This window comes from Cyanistes caeruleus, chromosome 2 (genome assembly GCF_971803275.1).
Source record: "Cyanistes caeruleus chromosome 2, bCyaCae1.hap1.1, whole genome shotgun sequence".
NCBI classification, from domain to species: Eukaryota; Metazoa; Chordata; class Aves; order Passeriformes; family Paridae; genus Cyanistes; species Cyanistes caeruleus.
The window spans coordinates 43,127,084-43,140,067 of record NC_141702.1 but is presented as its reverse complement, the minus strand read 5'-3'; the positions used below and the strand labels follow the sequence as shown (position 1 = coordinate 43,140,067).

The 12,984-nt window shown below is 41.6% G+C and overlaps 1 protein-coding gene and 1 long non-coding RNA gene across 3 annotated transcripts in view; one reads left to right on the top strand and one right to left on the bottom strand.

Moving 5' to 3' along the window:
* Positions 1-938, bottom strand: part of LIN28B (lin-28 RNA binding posttranscriptional regulator B) — a 99,012-nt gene extending 98,074 nt beyond the window's left edge. The window contains exon 1 of one of the 2 annotated variants that reach the window (XM_086876669.1): positions 620-938. The gene's annotated coding sequence lies outside the window, so the exon portion shown is untranslated. The remainder of the gene's footprint in view (positions 1-619) is intronic. The other variant, XM_086876670.1, reaches the window with a different exon arrangement.
* A 145-nt stretch (positions 939-1,083) lies between these two features.
* LOC147654755 (uncharacterized) lies at positions 1,084-12,971 on the top strand. The gene is made up of 3 exons (XR_015283065.1): positions 1,084-1,342; positions 8,095-8,205; positions 12,887-12,971. It is a non-coding gene; the product is annotated as an uncharacterized LOC147654755 (long non-coding RNA).
* The last annotated feature ends 13 nt before the right edge of the window (positions 12,972-12,984 follow it).

The following is a 12,984-nucleotide window of genomic DNA, read 5'->3' as shown; positions in this document are numbered from 1 at the left end:
CTTCCGCCGGGCCGCGGGCGCCCCACGCCGGTCCTTGCCCGCCCCGCCCCGCCCGGCCGCGGCCGCTCGCCGGGCGGTCACCGCCATCCGGCGGCGGCTGTCGGCGGGGCGCGGGCCGCCCCCTGGCGTCGGGCCGCCGCACCGTCCCCGCGGCCGGTCCCTCGGCCCCGGCCGCCACCGGCTCTCGGCGGGGCGCTGCGCCCCGCGCCCCGTTCGGCTCGGGGGGCGGCTTCGTCCCTTCACCCTTTCCTCTACCGCGGCTGGTGTTTGACGGGCGGCGCGGCCCGGCGCCCCCTTCCCCCGTCCCGGCGGCTCGGGCGCGGACAGCCGGGGCCGGAGCGGGCGGGCTCGGGGGCAGCGGCGGCCGGCGGAGGAGGAGGGGGCGCGGCGGCGAAGGGAGAAAGGTGCGAACCCGGAAGTACACCCGCCCCGCCGCCGCCCGCAGGGAACACCCGCGCCCGCACACACAACAATGCGGCGCCGCTCCGCCTCCGCCCAGCGCAACTTTTTCCTCCGGCACTGGAGAACCCCGCCGGCCGTCCCCTCCCCGCGGCCGCCCACCAGCGCCCCGGCGGGAGGGCCAGACCCGCGAAGGGAGAGGTGAAGGGAGCTCGCTTACCTCCCGCACGCCATGGTGGCCGGGCTGAGCGGGGCTGTGCCGGCGGCTGCCGCGGTGGCGAGGCGAGCGCTGGGGCTGGGGGGCACGCACCCACCGACGGACGCCCCCGGCGGGGGGCTCTGCCTTCCCGAGCCACTGGGAGGACGGAACGGAGGAGGAGAAAGCGAGCTGCGGCGGCAGAGGGAACCGGTGCTCCCGGCGGGAAGGCGGCGGCAGCAGCAGCCAGCGAGGAGGGGCGGCGGCGGCGGGCGGACACGGCCCCGGCGCTGGCTCACGCCGCCGCAGCCGCCGCGCACCTGCCCCGCCGCCCTCCCCGCGGGCGGGCGGGCGGCACCGGCGGCTGCGCGCGGGGGCGCTCCAGGGCAGCGGGAGCCGGCGGGCGGGGCGGGGCCGGCCGCGCCCCCGGGAACCGCCCGACGGCCCCGCCGGAGCCCGCGCTCGCCGAGGGCCGGGGCCTCTTTCTCTCGGGGCCAGCCCGGAGGGCCCCGCTCGCCCCATCCAGGCAACGACCCCCTCTCCCGGGCGCCTCCTTTGCAGCACATCATGGAGGCCGTTTGGCACCTGCGGTTGCGTCCACCGAGGGCTGGACTCTCCAGCTGCGGTGTCCTCCTGTACTGCTGCTCTCCCCCAAATCTGCCGCTGGCACGTGTGGGCCATCGCTCCTGTGTAGACGATCTTAAACATCTTAACAGCGCTTTAACCAGCTGCAGCCACGACCTGCAGGTGAAGGGTCTGCTGGTCCACATCCACAAAGCAGGCAGGATTCCCACTGTACAACTGGCTTGTCTGGGGCTTGTCCGGTCCCAGTAGTCTTGCACCACGATTGGTTTCCTTTACTGGCATATGAGACTCTATAAATGCCAAAGCTTTGTTTTTCTAGCTTCTCCTGACTTACCCGTGGAATACCTCAATGGTAGTTTACATGCTGGCATATGGCCAGCATCAACTTTACCCAAGGGTATGTTGTTCATTGTTCTAAAAATAGAAAGGTTAACAAAGTTAGGCTGTCCATGGACCAATGCTGCACATCCTTTTCCTACCAATCCACTCTACGAAGGCTCCAGCAGTCACCACTTTCCACATGCACTAGCAAAATGGAGATGGTTCTCAGTGGTGTGGTTCCTCACCAGGCACATGTGCTGAGGGTTAGCCAACTGCTGAGTCAAACAGTAGGCAACTGGTGAAGTCACAGCAGTGACTTCTATCATATCTATCTATATGACCGTCTGTCATCTGGAGAAGATGCCCATTAGCAGTCTCATTTTCCTGACTGCTGGTTTTTGTCATGACACGTAGTATTTATGAGTCCTTTATGTTGAATTTAGCTGAAACTGCAAAAAGGGTTCAAAATTTGCCTGAGAACAAAGAGGTGGATAGCAAATGCAATTCCATTTCCTTAAGAGAACAAGATAAAAACACAGTCTGTAGTCAGCCCAGTTCACATGTATTTTCCATCATTAAGCATTTTGTATGCTTGCCTTGAACTTCCCACTCTTGGGCTTTCCTTTGTAGATTTAATTTTTTGAGGGTACAGTAAGGCTTTTAAGAATTTATTAGCATTTTTTGGTGTAAGTAAGCACAAAGTCAGCTAAATAAAAATAAATACTTATCGTACATGGCTTTATAACTTCCTTTCAACAGAAAAAGCTTTACACAGAATTTTGCTCTGTGATCTTAGCCTGTGATTAAAGCAGCTGTGGAACATCTCTAGCCTTCAAATACTGTGCCTTACATAGCTCAGAAAGGTTTTGCATGGAACAGGGAGATATTTCCACGGCTCAGGAAGGAGTCTTCCAGTGACCAAATGACCAAACTGTTTCACTTTGACTTTTCTAGGCACAGCCATAGAAAGTTGCTTCATGTTTCACAGATGAGATTTTAAGTACCTGCTTTTATCTAGAGTCCTTATATTTGACTCTTATTACCTAAAATTTGGTGCACACTCTGTGTGTATATATATAAACCTAGCCCAGCACAGAGCTATATTACCTTAACACAACTTTAGTTGTATTTAGCTAATAGTTTGAGATTAAGTGATCTCTTCTGAAAAACAAATAAACAAAACCAAATCACGGTCAGAAGTTGGTTTTTCACTTATTTTTTATTTATTTCTTATAGATGGGGAAGAGTTCCTTCCTGGTACCCACTATTTCTGCTGAGGTACTTCTTTTTATGGAAAAAGGAACTTCTCCACATGCTTTGTTTTGCTATGCCCTCGGAATATGATGTGACCTAATTTTATAGCAAGTTTTTATAAAACAAATTATATATGGAACATAAGCAGAATTGAACTCTTTCCATAAATTACAGCAAACAGGCTGTGAAAACACTGCATTTTTTTTTTTTTCCTATAACTTTCTCTTTTTTTCAGTTTTTTTCCACTGGTCTTGTTCACAGAGTTTCCCCTGAGAACTTGATGAAAAATTTGTTTCTTCCTATGCAGATTAAGCAGTCCTAAGCATTTTCATAAGCCATGGCATTTCTTCCTAAGGTGACCTGTTAATTGCCATCCCAATCCACATTTTCAGACATGCTTCTAAATATTTTTTTCCCTCCTCCACTGCATTCCTAGACCATTTTCCTTTTCCTTCTTTCAGCCTATCCTATTTTCCTGCTAAATTCCCATGCGTTCCTTATGTTTTTCTAATCAGCCTCCCCTGTCCTTGCCCCTCACAACTAATAGGAGAGATGCTGCTGCTTCCAGAAGATATGTATGACAGCTCTTCCAGCCAACAGTAGTGCTAATCTTCACTTACTCATTTTCACATATTGTGGACTAAGATATGCTGGCCAATGGAGACACTAATATGAGTACAATGCTCTTGGCAGTGAGTTTCTGCCTCTGCTCCCCAGTTTCCACTGTTAGCTTTTTGCCCCTTGGAACAGCTCTGATTTCAGAAGACTCTTCCTCTTTTAATCTATGGTTTTTTTTCTCATTCTGGCCTTGCATTTGCCTTTTCCCTGTGTGACTAAGAGATCTATTTTTTAAAACAACATGAAGTCTACTATAAAACACAACCAAAATAAATTACTGCAGCTTTAAAGCTAAATGTTCCCTGCATGCTGGCAGTAAAAATGGTATGAAATATGCTATAGAAGGACATTGGTGAGGGTCTTCTTTTCTTTCCCCCCAGAAATGCTCATGGTCCAAATTGTTTCTTAGCTGTTGATAACTGTGCTGTTACAGAACTATCTCTCTCCTCTTTTTAGCCATTAGTCTCCATCTTTGCCTTTGGGTTTGTTTTAATTTTTTTCATGATCCAATGAAAATGTTACTAACAGAGGAGTTTCCTATTTTCCATGTGTCTGCCTCCTATTTTATTTGCATTTGCCAGTGGGGCCAAAGAAAGGAAGTGATTTCTTTAGAAGTTTGTTTGAAAAAGCTGTTCCAAAATATGCTGTTCTGCTTTATTTTGTGGCCTTGTGAAAATTATGCAGCATTTTATGAAGCTTTAAATTTTAATGTGAGATTCTCAAGAATGTTCCATTTGCAAACCTAGGCAGATATCTAAGCACATGAACATTCAATATGGTAATCAGAGAAAATTATTTTATCAAAAATGGCTTTGTAGGCATTTATTTAGTTGCAGTAAAGTCAGTTTATTACACAGGCACGCCCAGAGTGCTCTGCCAAGCCAAGCCTTAACTGTTACTTCTCCACACCTTTTCTAAGCTGGTATTTACCACCTTTACAAGTTTGCACTTAATTCCAAGCCAGTAGATTTGAATTTGATTGAGCATTTGAAGGCCTTCTTCAAATGTTCAATCATTTCTGTCCTTGTTCAGGGCCTCATATACACTAATTTGAAAGCTAATGTTATGCTTCTTGTTTAAACTGGTGCAGAAATTAAGCTGTGTCCACCCAGAAACTTGCCATGTCATCAGCTGGAGACGGAATCAACAGGAAGACCAAACCAAAGAGGAAGCTGCGAGCCCCCTCAGTGAATGCAGATTCTGCTTTTTAGGCCAAGGCATAAAAAAGTGTATGTCATGCATGTGTCACATAGGTATTGGTTTTATATCAAGGAATGAGACAAATATTTTGCCCCTGCCAAACCAAGTATAAGGGACTACTGTTCTCAGTTTATCTGTTCCCCCTATCATGTTTTTTTTCATGGATGGAAAATCCTGTGCCCAGGTCCTCGCTGATGGTTTGCTTGCTTGGGGATATGGAAACTCTCTGGCCACATCTGAATTCGCAAAATGAACAGGGGCAGGGCAAATGCCAGAGCACTGGTTGTGCATAGTCCATGAAGTGGTTTACTGCCGGCCATGCTTCACCCAAACAAAAGGTGACAGGCTGTGGCTTAGGAACTAGCATAGGAGAAACTCAATCTGAGCTAATGTTCGGATTCCTATTGGCCTGTTTTAGGAGCAACTGGTTAAAACTCTTGTATGATTGTGAGATGTGCCAGGCTAGTTACCCACAGGGTAGTAGAAAATGAGCCCTGGACTTTTTTATTCATTGGTAGAGACATGGCCTTGACCCCACAGTGGGTTTGGTGGGGGGAGGGGAAGTGGAGGAGGGGAGCAGGGGAGTGTTCACTGTGAGGCCTCCCTTTTTAAGAGCCAGCTTTAAAAATGAGACTAATAATTGAGTGGTTTCTGCTCTGAATTTCTTCTGTATTTTACAGATTTTACATTATATCACCATTAAAGAAAACGTTAATAGGGAGTAAATAAGGACTCGGGTCTCCTTGTGTCTAGCTGCTTACCCAAAGTGGTAGTTTTTAAATGTTCTGTTTCTGATCCCAGGATTCAGGATCAGTTCAAATAGAAAGATTTCAGCATGCTCCTCTTCAGAAAAATTAACAGAGTGGAGGTTATAGCACTTTTTAAAAAGGAGAAGTAATATGGAGCTTTTCATATAGTGCTCATCAACAGTAGCAGCAAAGAGTCTGAGGCAGGATGAGGGATTTATGGTGAAGCTGAATTAGTGCGCAAGATCTTTGCACATAAACAATTGCTTCAAAACGATGACGGTCATGTTCAAATACTGTTTTAGGAATTCAGGGACATGCTCTTGGTTAACCATTAATATTTAATGCTTTTTAAATCAATATGTGTAGCCTTTAAGAGTAACGACCGTAAGAAAATGTTAGCTTAACATTAGGAATAAATTTTACGTTATGACTGAGACTGGTCTGTGGGTTTTATTGCATTACACTGGATGTGGTTTTCATCAGCTGAAACTGTCTGGCTCCTTATAGCAGCTTGATTTAACGAGTTTGAACTAGTTTCCTTTGGGAACTGCAGGCTCAAAAAATTGAATTGTTAGCTGTTAGAAAAAAATTACAGGACATTTTTCAAAGTGTACAGTGGTGAAGAAAGGAAATGATTACTTGGAGTTGGGGGCGTAGAGTGGGAAAGTGCCTGCCTCATGCATCTGTGGGTGGAAAGCCACAGTTGGCTTATACATTTACTTTGTTTCTTCTTCTAACATTGCTCCAATCACAAGAACTAATTACAGTCAGTTAGGTCAGCATTTCGATATTCTATTGAATATTGAAAAACCAAGCAGAGAAGTTAACGTGATTTAGAAAGAGGAGCTTCTCTGCATTTCCACTGGACTAGAATAATATGCAACTAGAATAATAATGTCCAAGCCTTCATTTGCAGCATCACTCTTATTGTTACTTGTGAATTTTAAGAATGAAACATTAATTGAAAAGCAAGGCTTAAACTGCTCAAAAATATTGTCTCAAAAGATTTTGTTTCACTCCTGGCTTACCTCTGCCACTTCAGTTTCAGTCAATCAGAATTCACCCATAGGTTAATTGCAGAAATAAACCACATTGCTAAAGGGTGAACTGATTGAAAGTGACGCTGATTCAAATGGAGACTGCTTTGATACAGGAGAGTCTTCCTTCATATTTCCCATACCCTTTAAAATAAATAAATAAAGACAATGGAAATAAAAGCATGGATTTTTAATGGATTTTGAGGTTTTTTTCTGACTAAAATTGTACTTGCTCTCAGATGAAATCTGGAAAATTTCAGTTAGGCAGAGTCTAAGTTAAAATGTGAGTGAGGAAGGAAGCATTGAAGGAAGATCCTCACAAATCCTACTTATTAATTCTTGTAGAAAAGCAAGACATAAAAAAAAAAAAAAAAAAAAAAAAAAAGGTGATAGATAACAGACAAAAATAAAAATTTCAGAATGAAAGGGGAAAAGAAAGGCTCCTTGGCCAAAGTAAAAGCTGAGCTAGGAAGTGGAGAATCAGCTTTCTGTGGAAATAGAAAGATTTCATAGCTTTTCCCAACAGATTCTCCAGTATAAATAACAAAGGCATGTCTGAGGCTCAAAATAAAGGGAATAAATTGGTTAGCTGCAGAATGGTGGCAGAGGCAAAGATTCTCCATGCAATCAAGGAAGAAATACTGATGATGAAAAGGAGGGCAGAGAAACTGGAGCGTCAAAAATTTGACAGTCACTGAAGGACCAACTGTGTGAGTAGCAGTAATATTTGGCTGGTTAATGAAGCCACTGAACAGAAGACTCCATGCCAGAGCGAGGTGGACATGAGGGAGGAAGGAAGGCAGGAATGACACTCAGCAGCTGAAAAGTTCAGTGATGAACTGTGAATATATTAAAAACATACAGGTGTCTGACATTTTTCTCTTTCAGGAATAAAACACTGGCATAAGCTGACTGAGACTCTGAAGTTGTTAGGCTTAGTGATATTGGCTAAATCCATCGGTAGAAAAACTCCACTGCAGGCACTGGAGGTGTCAAAGAAATTATTCTGGACCTCCAGTGCTACAATTTATAGACCAATTTGTAATTAACTTGCCAAGCATGTATCTTTAGTTTTAAATACTATCCTTTTCCCAAGTAGTTTATCTATACTTCAGCAACATAGCCTTAGTGTAGGGAGTTGAAAGTTGCCATTTTTGTGTGTTTCTTTAAGTGCCATGCTTCAGTTTTCATGTGATAAAGTATCCCTTTCCTAATCCTAGTAATTTTTTCAAATCACATTGACCCAAGTGTACCGTTCCTGTCTTATTACAAAGAGATAAAAATGGAAGCAGCACAAATCAGTGGGGAGAATTTTCCACCCTTACATATAAGATTGATTTTTCATACTGGGAAATTTTACCCATTGAGTAAATGTGGACAAATCAAAATGTGAGTCATTTTGATGAAAGCACATTCATATATAATTTTCAGGTTATTTGTTAGCAGTGTCTTCTTGTGACCCTAATTAAAGTAAGAGTTGCAGGTGACCCAACAGAAACGGAAGAATGATCATTTCCTGTGGCCCAGTTTAATGAATGCATTATCTTTAAACCTTGTTTTCTGCATTGGGAACAATAACATACCAATGCTGTCTAATGAAATCAGCCTCAATTGTCATGACCTTTCGTTTACTTAACCTTTTGCTTCCATCGTTAATTATACGTGTTTTATAGTTAGTGGGCATATAGTAGAGGGCATGATCATTAGCAAAACCTATCAAGCTTGCTTTCTTCAGAAGGAAGAGGAAAAGCTAACAAACAAGCCTGAAAAGAAGTAAAGGGGTAAAGCATTCATGAGAGAGATGAAAACTGAACACTCTTCAGTGGCAGCATACAAAGCAAGCAAGGTAAGACATTCTTGGAAAAAGCAGAAGATATTTGCTGGCATACACATGGTTTGTACTTGCTTTGGTTTATGAAAGATTATAAACTGACAATCTTCTGAAATTAAGTGACACTCATCTGGTCTAACTGCATATTTAAAATGTGTGACCTGGCTTAGAGCTTGCAGTGCCCTTCTTACCCATGCAAACATACTATGTCCTTCATTGCTTCAGAACCTACCATATATGGAAATTAAGGATTTTGCCTTTTCTAGCTTCCCTTCAAATACTGATCATTTCTAGAAAAAACTAAAAAAAACCACTGCAAATACCTCTTCCAAAGTATTGGTCTCTACCAAGTTCCCTTGAACCTGCAGGACTTTATTTAAAGATTCAGCTCTACTTTTGAAAGCTCTACTTTTGATTTACTAAGACAAAGATCTTACTTCCTTGCATCAGTTAGCTTTCCTGGGCAATGAAACACCCTTGGAGGCAGGTTTATTGCTTGCAACAATCTTGTTTGAATAGCAGTCCATTCTAGGAGCATGTTATGGGACTGACATGAATTGTAAACTTGAGATGAATTCTACAAAAAAGGACAGACATGAAGAAAAAACCCAATAAAAATATCCCTTTTCTCTTTAAAAGTCCAGTAACTTTGATGTGGATCTTTGCAGGGAGAGAGTTGAGTTGGTCCACACTTTCTATGAGACAAAACCCAGAAAGAACCTGCACAAAGACTAACAATTGTCTTAGAGAAATAAGAGGCTTTTTAAAGGTGAATCTCATAAATGAGTTATAAAAGCATTTTTTCTACTCAAGTGCAAAAGGAGTGATCGATAGATCACATAGTCACAGTGCCCTTCAGTGGGACTGGAGCAATGTGTTGAGAGACATCCTCTAAGTTCATCCAGGAGAAGAGACAAGTTTTGCACCTAGGAAAGAATAACTCCATGCACCAGCAAATGTTGGAGGCTGCCTAGCTGGAAAGCATCATGGCAGTAAATGAGATGGTTGTCATCAAACTGAACAGGAAAGATATGCTGCAGTGAGTCCTGCAATGGGCCACATACATGACTAAAGAATTAGAGCATCTGCCATGTGAGAAGAGGCTGAGAGAGCTGGAACTGTTTAGCCTGAAGAAGGCTCAGGGGGAACCTGATCTATGAGTATAACGAAAATCTAATGGGTAGAAGGAGAGAAGACAGAGCCAAGTTCTCCTCGTGATGCTAAGCAAAAACACAAGAGGCAATGAACACAAGCAGAAATACTGGAAATCCCATTTAAATACACTTTGAAGATGATGAAATGCTCACATTGGTTTTCCAGAGAAGTTGTGGAATTTCCATGCTTAAAGATAATTAAATTTTGACTAAATTTTTAGGACCCAGCCTTGAACACCCTGCTGTAGGTGACCTTATTTTGAGCAAAGGAGGATTAGATGATCTCCAGAGGTTTCTTTCTCAGTGACTCTTTGATTCTGTGACCATGAAATAAGGCAAGCCATGTAAAAGATATCACATTAGTTGTGGTAAAAAATGCTAACCTAGGTGAAACCTGTATCTTCAATTCAGCTGGAGCTGTACAGAGCTGCATGGGCTCACTTTGGTGGAGCAGCATGCAAGATCAGTGCTCAGGTCATGTCAAAATTAAGGAAATCAAAAAAACTCTAACTCTTAACTTAGGACACAAACTCAACTGGTCAAATACTTGGGTAATTCCAAGCAGAGTTTGCTATGGTGCAATATGATATGATAATTGCATTGTGCAAAGTGGAGCTGGTCAACTAAAAATAAATTGCCTGCTGAATCCAGACAATGGTTTCAGACAGGTCTATTAAATGTATTTTTGGAAGTAGATGCAGCTAGTGTGTCATCTTGTTCTCTGTCTCTCAGTTAAAAAATAAAGGAAAATTGGAAAACCCTTTGTTTTCTGAGCATCTGCAATGTGCAGACCAGAGAGTTTCCAAAAAGTGATTGTTGTGAAATGGGAAATGTTTCCTTCCTCAAATCTGCTCACATAAAACAGTAATGTGCTGTATATTGGGGCATGCAGATCTGATTTTATCACCAGGAAATGTACTCATCAGCTAAGGGCCCAGAGAAAGTGCATCTAAGGACTAATTGGCTCCATGTCTTTCTCTGCCTCTTGGCCAGTTGAGTTGGGGTAGCCAAGGTCTGTATTATTACACTCTCTAAATTATAAATAGTGGCCAACCTCATAATTGGAAATGGTGCCTTCTCTTTCTAACTTGTGAGTTGTGCCTTACATTGCTGAGAAAAGAACCTAATTGGTTCAGTGTTTATGCGGATGAGTAAGTTCCTGTGTTCAGACCCATCTTCTGTCACTGTTTAGTTTACTACTGTATGTGCATCTGTATGTTTTTCCTCCCAGTATCTGAAAGCCTCATAGCCATTAATGAATTTTATTTCTTATGACAACCATGAAAGAAATAGAAGCGTTCTTCTAATTTTACAGATAGGCAACTTAGACTAAAATAATTTGTTTTCTTGTTATTGCTGATGGCTATATGATTGAGTTTTAGTAGCCTATTCATTAGATTATTTTTCTTATAAAGTAAAACCTTAAAAATTTAAGTAAATTGAATTAGATTATACAAACACAGAGGTTAATTAGGTGATTAGTGAAGCTGAAACAACTGAACTTTTAAAGATTTACTATAGATCATAGAGATCTGAGTAAATAAAACATCAACTTTGAAAGCTTCTCTGAGAAAACGTCTGAGAATGTCATGTGTAGAATTTTACATTTAAGGAAGTGTTCAGCTTTGCATTAAGTCAAAGGGAATCACAGATCTGACCTGATAAAATAAGCACAAGTTTCTGCAGCTTTCATCACATTTCAGTTAAAAAAAAAATATTGTACATATGTTTACATATTTTGTTGTAACTTCTACACCACTGATTACTGCGTCAACATACAGTAGCTATTTGAGATATTCTCAGATTATGATCTGATTTGAGGTAAATCCCCCTAACAGCACAATATAAATTTAAAAGGATTGTAAAATTTACAGTGCACTAAGCATAAATATATCAAACACAAAATATCTTACTAGAACAGGAATGAACACCACCATAGTTACATGAAATAAATTTCCTACATGAAGGAAATTTGGGCAAATATTCAACCAGTTTTGAAGTAAAATGTTATTTTGAAAAAGGAAGGTATTCCAAAGTTATAGATTAATATAATACTACTAAAATACTAATTATATATACTTAGTTATATATAATTCTTACTAAAATTAAGTGCATTCATTACCCTAAGTTCATCTCAAATAAGTGTTCAATTGGAGTGTTTCATGACAGTAATTCAAGAGTCTTTGAATGACTGAAAAATCTTTTGATGGCTTCGAGGTTTTTTTCTATTTATTGGTTTCTGGTCAAAGATTATAATCGGGTAAAATCAGTGCTCTCCTAATTGTACATGTTACACAATGTATCAGTGCTACTTGTCACTTAGCATACTTCTACTGAGTTATTTTTGGTACTTAAAAATATATTAACCTCACTCTAAGGATACTGAAATTAAGACTAAATTGTAAAAAGGAATTTGGGAAATCTAATCTGCCTGCTAAAAATTCTTTCTCTGATGGGAATAAGATTCTCTCACTTTCCCTTTTTACAGCACAAGAATGAAAATATCTCTTAATTAAAGACTGGAGAGAAAAGAATTTTCCACAAAATTTATTAACCACAACTCTCGCTGCCTTTCTAAAAAAAAATAATTACCAGTCTGAGGAAGAGTCAGAAAGCCTAGACAACTGTTTCCCTCAGTATGCCACGGGGTTCATGCACTTCAGTTTAGTGACATGTTACATATGTTACTTAAAAGTTAATAGTGGAACCCTCAGAGGAGAGTTAAATGGAAATCAAACTGCAACACGGAGTTTTCTGTAACTCTTTATTATAGATACAGATATAGATATAAGTATATATATAGATTCAGAACACTTCCTTATAGCCTTCATTATAGCCTTTTCTGGGTTTGGATAGCTAATTCTCCTTGAAAATCCCTGTGCCATTCAACTATAAACTGACACTTAATAAGGGGAGACAAGCCTCGTTCAGCTCTGTAGAACCATCCTATTGTGCTTATCCAGACCTGGGAACATGTAAATAAACTGATATGCTAACACAGCTGGAAGTCTGAAGTAAAAAAGGTTATTTTTTTTTTTAAATTTTATTTTTGTTTAAATAATCAGTCAGCAACTTTGAAGGGGTAAATAGCAAGAATGAGGAAAGGAGGAGATAAGGCATTTACCCCTTCATTATCTCTATGGTCAGAAAAAAAAGAGACTGTTAAAAACAGAAGGGAATTTCAACTGAACCTGCATCATCGTGCACTGATTCACCCTCTAGATTCTGTCTGTGAAAGCTGACCTGTAGCCCTGCAAGTATACAACTTTTGTTTATTGAAAGGGACCTAGAATTTAAAAAGTGAGTGAAGCAAGCAGAGAATAGGTGAATTAGATCATGTGGGGTGAATTCTTCTTCTTTCTTGCATTTTTCCTTACCTGACATGTATTTTTTAAGGATTTATGCAAATATAGAGGAAAAAGGTCTTTAGTAAAGAGCTTGCAATTCAAAATAAGAATGAAGAGTGATAAAGTATCAGAGGTCAATGACTTAACAGTAGCTACAGCATACCAGTAATCTAACTGTTGTCATATTTTCTGCAGGCATTATGGAAGAAATATAAAGAACCTACTAGAAAAAGGATAATGAAATACCCTGGCAGTTGGGAGCTTTTAATAGGTGCAAGGAACAGCACAGGAAG